Here is a 14,877-nt window from a genome sequence, read left to right as displayed (position 1 = left end):
CCTGGGCAGGCAGAGAGGGATCTTCCCATGTGGCTACGTGCCTTTTCAAAGACCTTTTTTGGCTTTGCTTTATTTCAGCTGGGAGTACTCCTACATCTCCTTATTTGTCATAAACATTTCAGCACCCATTTTTCATATTATAGCATGTTGGCTTGGCAGGAGCGGCACTGCAGGGAGCTGGCACTCCAGCCAGTTATGCCCTGGTTCTCGTTCTTTGCAGAGGTGTTGGGTGGAGATTAGATTGTTATTAATTATCTCCTAATGGCGTTAAATCCCACACAGTATGGAGTTTGGGACTGCCTGTGCCAGCCCAAGTTCAGTGGAATCAGATTAAACATCACAGGTTTAATATGCAGGTTTTGCACTTTTCCTCCCTGCCTCCCTCCCCCATCCCCCCCCCCCCCCATTCCCCCCCACACCCCCTTAACGATGTGACCTTTATTGGAATCATCACCTCTTGATGCTGCAGGACGAAGCCAGGGTGAAGGAGCAGCTCCTTCCTCTCTGAAACAGCCTGTGCACGGGTAGGCAGAGCTGCCTGAGCGCAGTTCAGTCAGTCCTGACATGAAAGGGAAGCCAAGGCCACTCTACATTTGCCATTGCAGCAGGTCTGTATGTTGTAGTTGTGAGATTTCCCCTGCTTTCTTCTCCCGCCTTTCTAGTTTAATAGCTATTGGGTTTACTAAGTTTCTCATACCTTTTGGGAAAAAGAGGGACATTGTGAATGTTGGCTGTGTGCTCCACTGCCTCAGCCGGAGTGGAGGTCCCATAGCACCACACAGAATCAGGCCACTAGCAATGACATCCTCACAAGCAGATGGTGGGGGGGGAGGTGCTTTGTTGCACGTTTCTCAAAATTTCAGCCAGGGAAATAGTAACATTGTGCCTTCACCATGGAATATGGAAAAAAAGTTTTGTGGCCGAAAACAGTAATAAAAGATAACTACAGTCATACAGCCTGAGGACAAACCTTCACAGAAAACTGCCAAATAATGTTTCATGTGTTTGATGTTTGTCTGCCCTCTTTCATGTCTGTTCCGTCTCCCCCTTCTCCTGATTTCTTCTGGTTTTGTGATCACTAAATTGTCCCTGCAACTGTTCCCTATATACTTTTACACTAGGCTTTGGATAAAAGAAGTGAAAAATCCTTGGAGGCCTTTCTCTCATTTACTCACCCTGCTGCTTCATGAGTTGATTATCCCAGGAAATAGTTAATGGTGCTAAGTGTTTTATATGCTACAGCCAAAGCCAGGATTTGACTGTTGCTTTTGTAAGTGAGCTCATGTGATTTTATTTTTTCAGGGGAGAGGAAAGAGGCTGTTTTAATCATATGGCTATGAACTGAGCTTCATTTTCTAACAAAACAACACATGACACTTCCTTCATAAAAGCAACAGTAAAACCTTAGATCCAGAAGGGGTTTTTTTTGTGGGTTTGACACAATTATTTTGCATAACCTCAAAATAATGCTTATAAGGCACAAATATGACAATGCTAAGCAGATTCTAGTATTTATCTTTTTTAGCTATGGCTTTGGGTCAGCTGAGCTCTGCTTTATGGAGAGACAGTAGTGAATTACCTCTGCATCCTCCTTCCTTTACTTGATCTGTAAAACAGCTCAGGGCGCTCGGCAGGACTGCTGTAACTATGGAGGTCACTGTTGCTTGACTTCTGGTTTTAACTACAAGCAAATCCCACTAAGTTCTCTGGGTCCAAGGATTAGAGTGTATTGCATGGCACACATGCAGGCACAACAGCTACATGCCACCAAGGTAGACACCAAGGTATCAGTCATAGGGCCTGATATTCAGCTGCCTTCCAGAGCTCACAGACCTGTTCCCCAGGGCAGAAATCACTCACCTGCAAAACTCTGCTTCATGAACCTCAGTGGAGTTGCATGCTCAAGCAGTCCACAGCCAGCCTCCCTTTAACTTGCCCTTTCAGGCCAGTGTCAGATCTCTGATGTATTACTTGAGGACTACAAAGCCGTCTTAACACATCTTTCTTAACTCATCTTTGCTGTAGATTTCAGCTGGCAGACTTGGTTTGGTCAGGCATGTTGACACTCACATATGCCTGTGCAAGCAGGAACTTGCAGACCAGCTAGATAAGCTTACAGACTCAGATTTTGCATGTACTTGCAGGTGTGTACATACATTTGGTATGCATCCAAATCAGCTCCTCTGCCTGTTCTTTTAAATTCACACACAAAGGATTTGAGAAATTGGTACAATCCTTTTACAAATTAAAACAGCTGAGTAGTTTCAATTTTCAACAGAAACCCTCAGTAGGAGCCAAGGAGAAAGACCCCACATTAACAAGGAGTTGCTAAAGAAGAAAGCTTTCTTTTCTTTGCAGAGACGACTGAGAACTTCATCCAAATACCTCTGGGCATCATGATTGCATGCTATTGAATACTAGTGGATAAACTAGCAGAAGGAGCCAAAAGAATCTGTGAAATCTTGTGTAGCACTGGTGCTTTTATGTTGCACATTGATTGTTTGTAACACCTGAGCTTCTGCAGATTTTCAACCAATTCATTCTTTCTCTTAATCAGTAACAATAACTGTCCTGTTGCTCTGCATTCCCATACAAGAAATTCCTTGATATGGTAAAGACTAGACATGTCTTTGATCTACTTCACTTTTTTTCTGGTAACTCATTCTCCCTTTGTTGTTCCATATGAAAGACTTGCTAAAGCAAAGTGTTTTGGGGCTGGTCATATGAATGGTGGGTAGGACTCAGTGCTCTGCTCTTGCCCAATGTAATCACAAAGAAGCAGGTGATGGCCCAGGTTTCATGTTTCTGCCACTTTCTGGACAAGAAATCAGTCGCCAGACACAGGCTGAGCACCTTCATTAGTTTAAAGGGTCAGAAATACATTGCATATGTAAGCACATATGTTCAGCAAAAAAGACTGGGCTTGTGAATTTGATATTTGCAGGTGGGGAGTTATGCAATTGTCAGGACACAACTGCATGCACCAAGGCTGATCCACTCTCAGCTATGGTAACTCTGGAACAGGTAAGGCAAGCTACCACATGTGAGGTTTTTCTGCATGATTGCACATTTGATCTTTCAAATTCAAGCCTGAAATGTCAGTGATCACCATTTTTGTTTGCTGTACAACTCTAGCTGTGTAACTGTTTCTACTACTACTTTTTGTTTTTATTATTTCTCTATGGTTAACCTCAGAACTCTAGAGGAACTGTTGCTTGCTGTGTCACACATGTTGATTTTGCTTATCATGCACATTTTTCCTTTTGCATGACTCAAAAACAAGGCACAGTGAATCTGTTGCAAGTAGCCACAGTTAAGAAAGAGCCTGTGACTCCACGGAGTTCTTTGTTCACAGGACAGCCAAAACAGAAATGGTTTGCAGAGCTTTTTCTTTTACATGTTTTCAGAAGCATTCTTGAAGCCTGGGCTGTACTCTGCCTCATTGGGGGTACTGTTAGCTTGTTTGTCTGTTGTTTTCGCTTTCTTCTGTGTTGCTCCCTCCATCTGTTCATCTTTTCCTTTCTTCTTTTCTTCAGCTATCTGTGCAGGAAACATTGCCTCTTTTTGTGTTCTTCACTGCCCTTTCACACCAGGACATCTGGACAATGCTAGTTTGTTGTCTAGCATTCAAATGGTTAAATTAATAATGAGCTGGAACTTCAGGGAAGTTGTGTAGTATTCTTACAGATAGTCTCCTGACGTTGGATATTTATTACATGTCTGCTGTCACAAGCTATTTTAGACCTTCCATGGTGCTTCCAAAAGTCTGCAAAGCAAAATATAATTCTCTCACCAAATTTGTGGCAAAATTTGAATCTTTTTTCTCAGTTTTCTTCTTGAAGCTTTCACCCAAAGAGTACCAAAACCAGAAAATGACTGTATCGTGATCCTCAAGGACAGGTCCTCTTCTGATATAAACATATCTATCTAGATACAACTTTATGTGAAAACACATCTTCAACATTCCCTAAATCTTTGCTGATGCAAATGGTAAATCATTCACCTAACTAGCCAATAACATGACTGAAACCTCAATTTACATATATAATGCAAGAATTCCTGTTTGGTTTTCAGCATGAACATAAATTGCATTTGGGATAGCCTGATTGGTTACTGGTATTATATAAAGCCTCCATATACTCAATATAATGATTTATGCAGTAACAGTTGTTCTTGGGAAATGATTAATGTTAGGGCTTCCTTTTTTCTACCATTATCAGCAGTGCTCAACTCTATCTGCGTGTGCTTATATGAAGAAAAAGAACACTTTGGAAAGTCCTAGAAGAGAACATAGGTCTTCCAATACCCAAGAGAACTTGTCTCCTACTTCTGTGCTACTGCAGTGCTGTACTACAATTGTTTTATGAAAGGAACATATTTCCTAAATGAAATACGCTTTCTCAGATCTATAACTACTACACTAAAATCAGCAGGTCAAACATTTTACCAGTGGAAAATCAGCAGAATGTAAATCACCAATCTGGTGGAGTCTAAAGGCAGTATTCCCTATATGTCATGTTATAGTTCTACCAAAAGTGCCTAAACCAGGATGTTACACTGCTGTGGGAGAGTCAGCCAATTTAAACACCTGCTTCCTTAGGCAAAACTTGGTTTTCTTTGCTAATTTGATAAAGAATGTAGAGAAAATAGCCTTGTAAAGTCACATGCTTTAATTCAGGTGGTTTTCCAACTTTTATCACAACACCTCTGTTCCCACATTACTTAGGACCAGATTTTCCAAACCACTCCAGCCACAGCAAACAACTTTAAGTTACCTGGGGTCCATGAGAGAGGTCCCTGAGAGGGCTGCACGGTGTGCCTGTGGATGGATCGGTGGGAGTTATGTGTGTCCAAACGGTGCAGCACAGCCAGCACATGGAGCACTGAAGTTGACACCCTAACAGGCCAATGGACACCGCAGCCTTGCTCTGAATCTTCATACTGAACCCTCCTCCTGCAGAAGGCTATCTGAAACTTTTCCTTTGAGGATCATTTCTCTCTCTATTTCAAATACATCTAGAAAGTATAAAACCTGCATAGAAAGTCATCTCATCAGGTGCCTCTCCAACCAGAGGGAAATAAAACCATCACCTCCCTCTTCCTTTTCCCCACCCAAACGACTAAATTATACGGATTCAGAATGTGAGGCACTCTTGAGTCTTTTTGTTGGGGCTATTTTATTTCAAAGAAAATAATACAGGATTAGCAGGATGACAGAGATGGAGCAAATTGTCTAAACTTTGTGCTGACTCCTGCTTCAGGTGCTGTCCATATGGGTATGGAAAGGGCCAAGACCGACATGATGCATCTTACTAATCTAACAATTCTTGTTGTATTAGTCTGCAAAAGTGGAGTTCAAAGACCATGGGACTAGGTTAGTACATTAAATACTAACTTTAAAAAGGAGAAACATAACAGGCCCACTTAATTGCAAACTGATGAGAATACCAGGGAGCATCAGAAGACATTTACTCAGAAAGAAAGGATGACAAGAGAAAAGTAGAAAAGTGAAAAGGATACAGAAAAGCAAAGATGTAAAAGGCCAAAAAGCTGAAAACAGTAAGAAAGGTGCTAAAGGGAACAGAAAAGCAGTAAAAACATTTATGAAAAATGATGACGCCATTAGTGATTCCACGGTTAAAGCAGGACTGACTTTGATAAAATGAGGCTTACATCCATTTATTAAGCAAAAGAGTAAATGTGGATCATAACCAAAATGACACCACCTACTCTAGATATTGACTCAATTTTTTCAGAAGCTACAAGAAAATTGTTTAAGGAAATTGTAAAAATATGTTTGCACTCAATGATTGTTAAAACTCACCTGGAGTAATTATTCTGAAGTTTCTTCACATGTCTTTGTATCCCTTATGTGTCGAAAGGGGAGGAAAAATACAACTGCAGGTCCTTAGATTCAATAGTATCCTTCATAGACTTTGCATACAAGGCTGTCATTGAAGCCAGTAGGAGAGGAAATCATGCCACGATCTTGAATTTCTAGATGAGCAGGCCAAGCTTCATTGCACATTGCTGGATGTATTTTCAATTCCATTTTTCCTCATGAGCAAAGCATAGGAAATTCAAAGATGGCAGATAAACTCAGTCATTAACTGCTGTTTCAGTTGCTTGTTATTCAAGCCATTTCAATAACAGACTTGTAAACAGAAACATGGAAAAAAAACTCAGTTCTGAACATTTTATTGAAAAAAACTAATCAGCACGAAAAATTAAACTGCATTATTTTTCATCTTGAGAAACTCTTCAGAGGGTTGAGTTTTCACTGAGACTTTCGCTAGGGGATGTCTCCAGCAGCAAAAATCCCCAAATATTTTATTCACTAATTTAATTATTTATGCTGAATTTCTTTATATGTATATTAAAGTAAGTAAAATAATAATGAAAACAATTAACTAATAAAACTTAAATATAATATCATCAAAATATGAACTATAAATAAAAATATATATTAGTATTTATATAAATTTGGCCTTTGTGTTATTTATTCATTGTCTTGGGGATAAGATGAATGTCCATTTTGCGTGAGAAAATCTCCCCTTTACATTCTGGGAAGCTCAAGATCCAATGGCCAGCAGAAGTCTCTTGCCTAACATCCAAGTCACACTTTGAAGAAGCCACACTGAGAGGCAGCCCTGGCCCTTGCAAATAAAAAAATGAGTTTAAGATATTATTCCTGGATTTTATAAAGTCTTGAGAGGGACTACATTTGGGAGAAAAAATACTGACCAAGAGAAACCAGAACAAAGAGGAAGGTGCAGAAGTTTCAGCAACTGTATAAGGAGTCACAGGGAAGAATTTAGCATCCTCACTCACCTCCTCTGAAACATTTTCATACCTAGGTTTATAAAAACCAAGAATAATGCCTATTTTCATGCATTTGTGGCATTCATACTCTTTCACATCTTTTTTGTTTTTCCTCAAGACTTCGCTTATTCATTGGTCCTATTTCTAATAAGTTAATATCCTCTGTCCTGAAGTATATGAGTTAACTGCACTCCATGGTGTAAGAATTGGGCAGCCATTTATTCCTGTGGGCTTCCTAATACCTGTAATAGCTCCTGCAGAAATATTGTTTCATGCTGTTCTTTGGTGAAAACAACAGTACATGGAAATCCATTTTTCAACAATCATGGCTGTCTATTAAGTTGGACAACACCAGAGAAAACTAATCATAACTTTCCTTGATACACCACTTGCGCGTTGTTTTATTTAAATTGTACATTATTATTTTTCATGAAACACCCTTTAATTAATGTAATTCTTACAATATATGCCTGGACATAATGTACAGTTTTTCCCTATACACAGTTTCTTCTAAGTTTACATGTCACATTTCCTCAGCAGTTCTTCTCCAGGTTCTCCATCCCAGAGGTAAGTGGTGCTTCTTTTATAACAAAGAAGCTGAAGAAAAACTTCTCATGTAAGTATTGGAGATGTCCTCTAAACAGTAAAGCCCAGGTTTTGGTTGTTGGGATTTTTTCCTTTGTGGTTTTTCTTTTTTTCCTTAATGTGTCATCTCATGCTCCAGGGAACACCATGGCTCCCACACACTGCTGAACCACCCTTGCTGGAGGACAATAACCTAACCTCTAGTGTGCAGGTAGAAACAAGCAGCCAAGGACAGGTGGAGTGAAGAACTTCTTAAGCTTGTTTCACCGTCAAAGAAAACACATAATGTAATTACAAACTGTAGTACAGACAGGTTACCCTGTCTTTTCATTTCAGTGAGGAAAGCATGAGATGACGTGAAGCCATGACTTGAACCACTGAAAGAAACGTTGTGACAGAATAATCTGGACCATTTTCTATTTTAGTCTCTACGATGTTGATGTTTTGTAAGAGAAAGAGCTGAAGGCTAGGGGTGACTTAGCTGATTTTTTATGGTGTGCTATTGTCAGGCCTCCTTTAGGGCCCGATGAGAATATATTAACAAGAAAATGCTTAATAGGCAATTTAATGAATAAAGATTTTTTTACTGGGAAATGCTACATTTTCTGATTGGGTATTCAATTTTAGAGGATTCCAAGAAGTCTGGATAGGTACCAGAAAATGAAGTAAAATGAAATGAAATAAATAATTCCCATCAGTAAGACCTGAAGTTACAAAATGAGGGCAAGTCTGGACTGAGATGTTTAACATTGTTTAAAGAGCTCCATCACTAACTCTTCCCTTGACAGGCTTATTCTTTTAGCAAATATTTTTTTGAAATATTTCTTTCCATGTGGCAATACCATATGTTTCATATTGCATAGATTTCCATAAACAGAGCACATACACACGTTTTATAGACTATTGGTCTTTTTCCTGTTCTGAACAATGTTGATGAGAGCTTTTTCCCTGACTTTTATAGGAAATATTTTATTATCTTTTAACAGATTGAGCTATATCATGGGCTGTTGGGGAAATTTTATACTTTTCTAAGCTATTCCTTAGAGTGACTACAGAGAGACTAGGCAGTAAACTAATACAGTTTCTTGTCTGCAGAAGTGCATTCATCAGTCAGCCCCCCAAAACACCCACCCCAGTAAATGAGCTCCACCCTGAGCTCTGCTACAGAGGCTGTGTGGTATCAGCCTGGACATCTCACCTCTCTGCAGGTCGTCCACATCCAGGCCTTGCTTGTCTTCTCTTCACACACTGAGGCCACCATTTTGAATGCTTCCATTTTTATCCTGAGACATATTAAGCAGCATACAATTTTCTGAAAATTACAGCTTTTAAGGTATGCAGTTAAGCAACCAGAATCAGAGTCCCTGCTTAGGAAAAAAAACAAAAAAACAAACAAACCACAACCAAAAAAAAACCCCAGGCTTAAGTACATCTCTGAGCAGTTATAATGCTATTGTCCGACATACTTAGCTAATTAGTAGTTGCATTTTGTTTGCAATAATGTTAATTTCCATTGCACAGAAAGAAGACGAGGAAAGAGATCACATAAGCATGCCAGAATATTAAAGCCATACTTTGAGGTGCACCTATGCCACCCCTGCTGCTCTGCCCTCTGAGCTGCTGGCTGTTCCTCTCCAGGCTGGTGTCACCTTGCAGCCAGAACCAGCAGAAGTGCTTGTGTTCTTGTGTGGTGAGCCGGGATCAGGAAACTGATACAGCTGTAAGACAGCCCAGCATGAACAGCCTCTGTGCATTCCAGATGGATCAGTTCCCTCAGCCGCTTTTAGTCTCTGCTTTAAAAATGCTGCTTCTGGCATATTGCAGGTTGGCACAACGGAGGGAATGGGCAACATTAGCTGTGCATGGGGATGGCTGTGATTTTGGCAGCACTGTCAGCTTACAGGTGCCTAAACCTGCAGCCTAAGATTTTCAATAAATGATGAGGCTTCATGACACAAGAGCTCCGTGAATTCTTTCTGCTTATAAATTAGACATGACTGAAAAATTCTGTATGCTACTGGTACAGAACTTATAAATAAAGAAGGAATGGAAACATACAGGTAATACAGACTTAGCAATAATTTACCAATGTTGTATTTTTCTCCTTTCTATATAATATCTGTCTCTGCGCATAACACTAGGTCATTCAGTAAAGTCCCTCTTTAATAAAGTAATCTCTTCTTAGTTCTACAGGATGGCCTTGTCTTATCAGTCATTTAAATGAGGGCAACAGTACAGAATCAAGATCACTTATTGATGCAGCATTTTCTTTGTTAAGGTTATCCCAGGTAATGCAGAGGTGAGCAATCAATATACCTGTTTGAAAGAGCAAATTTTCAAGGTGTATCATGTATATTTCTAATTATTTGCAAATGTCATCATGGTACGGAAGCATCTTCAAAAAGGGAAAACTGACTCATCTTGTCATATTCTGGAAGGATTGTGTGCGGGTTTTAGAATAGTAAGAAGAAAGTTAACATTTGTATTCCTTTAAGTCCTCTTTCTCCACACTGACCTTCTAGCTGATTATTATTGCAGGATTATTCCCTGGGGAACATTTTTACAAATGCTTTCTTTCCTGTGACCTGTCCATAGATCAGGAAAGTTCAATTGTACTTAAGGAAAAGGGAAATAAGCAGAATTTTCCATCACAACACAATCCCAAACCACCCTTTTAAGGCTGTATCTTTCCTGGTGATGCACACCACAGAACCCCCAAGCCAGATTCATTCCTCTAGCAAGTGGTAGCCACTGGGAAAAAGAAAAAAGCAGTTAGGAAAGCTTATGTCAACCATTTGAACAGCATTTGCCTCCAGCAGATATCACTAAAACAGAAGGCAAAATAGTGCCAGCTCTCACAACTGAATGTTAACCACCGTTCCCAAGGGGTCAAGTGCTGAAATGGCCAGAGAGATGTCAAAGCTAGTAGAGCTAAAGCAATACAGTCCACTGGGCTGTGAACAGCCTCCACCATCTAATCAAATCCCTATTTGGTGTTGATTCAGCTGCCTCTGAATCCTCGATTTGTTTTCCCTTGGTGAGGTCTCAGTTTTAGGACATGGCCAAGAGCAGTGCTTTGCTTACGTGTGATTTTTAAGTGTCGACTACTGATTGTATTGTACTTGCAGAGATCTGAACTCTCTGAAAAGATCTTGAGTGAAATTTTGCATCTTTTCTCCTCTTGCCATGCACCCATAATGTTACAGAGAAAAAAAAAAATCCTGTTGCTTGTCATGGTTGGTAAAATAAACATGTTTTTCAATCCGTTAGTGATATAGTGCTTTCAACAGTGGAATGAATAATACCAGGTGTTCCGTGGGATAGAGACACTGTGCTCACATTTTGTTTTGTAGGAAACTGTGGAAGAAAGCCATGTTTGCATTCTATAGCTGGAAACAAAGAAGTGAATATTCTTGAAGTGGCTGCCTTCAGTGTGAAATGTGGAATGAGGGAGGTTTTGTTTACTGTGAGGAATGTCACTACCAAGTTTCTTAATCCTTTGTCAACACCAAGCTAATTCAGCTTTCATAAAGACAGGGTAGGGCAATGAGTAAATGGATCAGTTACATTCTTCTACTATCACACTCTACTAACATTAGAGTTTGCAGGTTGCTCTGCTTAAAGGGCTGTCTGAGATTTGTGTTTCATGGGGATTTTTTTTGGCTAAATTTTTGGCAGACTGTGCTTTAAGAATATAAGGAAGTAACAGAAGATGTCTGTGAAACAAATATGACGCATTTCACAATGATCTCAGCTATGCAGTAATAGTAATTAAAAGCTACAATACCACAATGGTCAGTACAATTAATGCCATTAAAGCAATTAGGCCCAGCAGCTGTAGGGTCAAATAAAGACAGCTTTGTAATGGCAATATGGCAGAAGAAAATTACTGACATTTCCACCTAAATTGTATCCCCTGAATTATGGTCTTAATACTAAATAAATAAAGTTACAATAATTCAGAGACTGATTACTGATTAAATTAGCGCAACTACTTGCTCCACAGTCGGCTAGGGTTAGTGTTTTAAATGTAATTAATAGCCTTTACTCACTCTATCTGGTTATACATGGTGTTTCTCATTTACATTCCTTTGCAATATGCTGACAGCACTAAACGTCTGAGAAGAAAGATCTCACCCACTGGAGGAAAATGGTTCTTCATGTTATAGTGTTTATAATGGACATGGTTGCTGCACTATTCTAATAATAATGACCAGAAAAGGAATGTGGGAGAGAGAGGCTCTATGCTGTTTTCTTTTCAGTTTTGTGTTCCAAGCCTTTCCTGGAGTCAACGTGAAATGTAATTGCTCTTTTGACCTCTACCTTCTCTCTCCCCAGGTCTGAGGAAGAGCTACACTGGTTGATTATTGCAGGAATGAAAGGCACTCTGACCTTGTCAACCGAACGCCTTGCTGCTTTCAATGTTGCCCATTATGCTGAAGGCAGGCAACTCCTGGAGAGAGGCTGAAATCTACAGGAGAGCTGCTTGCTGGGCAGCCTGCCAGCGAGGGCTTCAGCAGCAGCACGGCAGACACCACCAGGCAGCGAAGGAAGCCAGCCGGGGGAGGGAGAGCGGGGGACTATATCAAAACATTGTTAGCACAGGGTATAAAGAGTTCTCAGATGCTGATCACAGATTGCTTCTTCATTAATATGACTTTACATCATCCCCCTGAAAAGCAAAATAGCAGAGACACAAAAGAGAAAGAAGAGTGCAAAGAGTGCACTGATTTTTTTTTTTTTTATTATTTTTTTTGCAGTGGAATGTGGCGGTCGTTACATTTAAAAAATAAAACAAAAAATGCCACCCAGACCCACAGTTTTCCCAAGAATAGAGAGATTGTTTCTGTATAAGGATCCATTGAAAATACTCCTCCAAGGAAAACGGGTCAAATACTCAGTTGCTATAATTGTGCTAAATTGGAAAACATTCACCATAAAATCTTCCTTAGAATATTTTTGGAGCTGTAAGAGGCTGGAAAACATACCACCTGGCAAACATTCTCTCTCTTTTCATGTGTGTGCGTGTTTTATAAATACATTTCAGAAAACCAAAACCTCAGAATTCACAGTCATAAGAAGACATTATTTGAAATTATTTCCTATTACTCTGACTGTAACTTTCTTTGCTCGGAGCCAGCCATGGATGACTGGCTGAATGAGGCTTCTAATTTGACCTGAGGATAACATGGAGACTCAGGCAAAGCTGGCAAAGGACAATGATAGTGAGAAGCTGGTCCATGTTAAATTAAGCTATTCAAAAAGAGTTCCAAATAACATGGGCATCTCATGCAGAAAGAGAGCCTGTCCCAGTGCAGTCACCAGTGTTTCAATGTCATCATGGTTTGAAGGCTGCCTAGTCATTTACATGAAATGAATCAATGCCCTTTATTTCATTTCTTTTTCTTGGTCACGTATCCCTATCACAAAGAAACACTACTAAAACGTGGACAAGAAACACTCATGTTGTTTCCTCAAGCTGAAGCAAGGACTGGATAATTACTAGATTACTTTTACACTCATGGAAGCTAATGCTGCTTGCCACAGTGGTAGAAAAATGGAGTTAGGAAGACAAACATACTGCCTATATTGTGTCACATTTTGCCCCAGCCCTGTTAGATCCTCGCATGTCCTGCCAGGGGTGATGGCTGTTCCTTGTGGCAGCACTGCATTGTGTCTTGCTGTTCCCCTTCCCCTGGTCTGGCGGGGAAGGCATGCACTGCGTCTTCACAGGCACTTTCTACCTTGAAAGGATTGTTGAATCAGGTCACTGCTGCTCAGAAAAAGAAGCCCTGCCCCACGTTAGTGCTGTACTGCTGCCCAAGAAGCTCAGGGCAAGAAAACTGAAGAAACTCATCTTAGGTCATGTCCAGAATTGAGCACGTTCCCCTCATCAGGGCAGGGTGTTTGGACCAGCAATGGAGAATCTATCAAAAATCTTTATGTACATTAAAAATAGTTGATGACCTTTACTGTTAAAAGGAATACCTCCCATCAAGATCGTACTGAGATGGTCTGACTTTGTCTAAGTTTATCACCAACTAATTCCATGCAGTTATGTCTGTGATGGAGGTCCATATCATCAAATTTGTGATCCCTTGTAAGGAATTTGAAACTATGAACAATGCTCCCATTTAAGCTCTCTGTGACAAACAAAATTCACTGCACACCCCAAATCTTTCACAGGGAGGCTTATTTTCCAGTCTTCAAATTTCTCTTCTGGTTCTTTTTTGCATTTCCTCCAGAATATCAACATCCTGCTTGAACACAGTGCTCCCGTACAAAACATCCTACTGAAAGAAAAAGAAAAAAAAAGGTGAGATTTCATCTCCTGAATCTTATTTGAGAGCCATGAAGCTTTGTTATTCAGCTGACTATTCCCCATAAGCCTCAGCTCATTTTCAGAGCTGCTGAAGTCCTCTACCCTGTAAGTAATGGCTTCTATTGTTTGTTCCAAGCTGAATTGCTGTATGGTATGGCTGGTCCCTTTCTCATTCGTTTTGTTGGAAAAAGAAAAGCCACAGTGTTGTGTCAAAGTGAAAGAAGCCATGTTTTAAAATAACATGTGTAAAGAACCTGAGTGTGCTAATACAGGGGATCCTTTCATGCAGTTACCATACCTTTAATAGTTTTTCCATGGAACAAATACAGATTATAGACAGGAATTGTTATATTTACACTTCACCTTATAGTGAAAGGGCATTCATATTGAGTACTATTTTTAATATTATTCTTACTCATGCTCTGTACATTCAAGAAGCAGTTACCAGAATTAGTGTTGGAAAAGGGAGCGTATTGTACAGGCAGAATTGGCATAGTAATAAGAATGAAGCCAGGTGAGCAGAAGTCTAGCACACAAATAAGAGTAAATATATTTTCTCCATCATGCTGCAGGAGCTAAGTGGCTTTTTTCCCCATTCTTTCCAGAGTTCAAATCCCTGGCAAACAGCTTGCTGAAGCTCAAGTTATTTTGTTTGGAGAAATCTAAAAAGGTTAAGCCAACTAACACCATGAAACAAATGGATCAGAGGTATTTGAGCTCTGGAAAGTCAAAGTATTAAATAAATTGTAAGTTCATGCTGTGCCAGTTCTTAGTTTTCATTGCCTTAATCTGAAGGATGAAGTAAAATAAAACTGTTAGATAAAAACAAAACAAAATAAAAAGGTATGAGTAACGTGACATGACATATATAAAATAGAAAAGAATTGTTTTCACTCAGTGTGCTCACATAGAACCTCAGCAAATCAGTGTATTTTTTCTGAAAGCAGTTCAAAGAACATGAGCTGCCATTTGTACCCTGTGGTGTTTGCATCTCTCCATGCTTGCCATCTTCCATGCTTGCTACTCAAACAGTTTGTATTGTAGATATGAAACAGGAATTTTGATTGTGAACCTGACAATGTATCCAGGGGTTTTTGGCAGTCTTGATGGGTGCAGTTCTCTGTAATAAAAGTACCCACTTAACACAA

The sequence above is a fragment of the Falco naumanni genome, chromosome Z (assembly GCF_017639655.2).
Source record: "Falco naumanni isolate bFalNau1 chromosome Z, bFalNau1.pat, whole genome shotgun sequence".
Taxonomy (NCBI): domain Eukaryota; kingdom Metazoa; phylum Chordata; class Aves; order Falconiformes; family Falconidae; genus Falco; species Falco naumanni.
Note: the sequence above shows the minus strand (reverse complement) of the source record.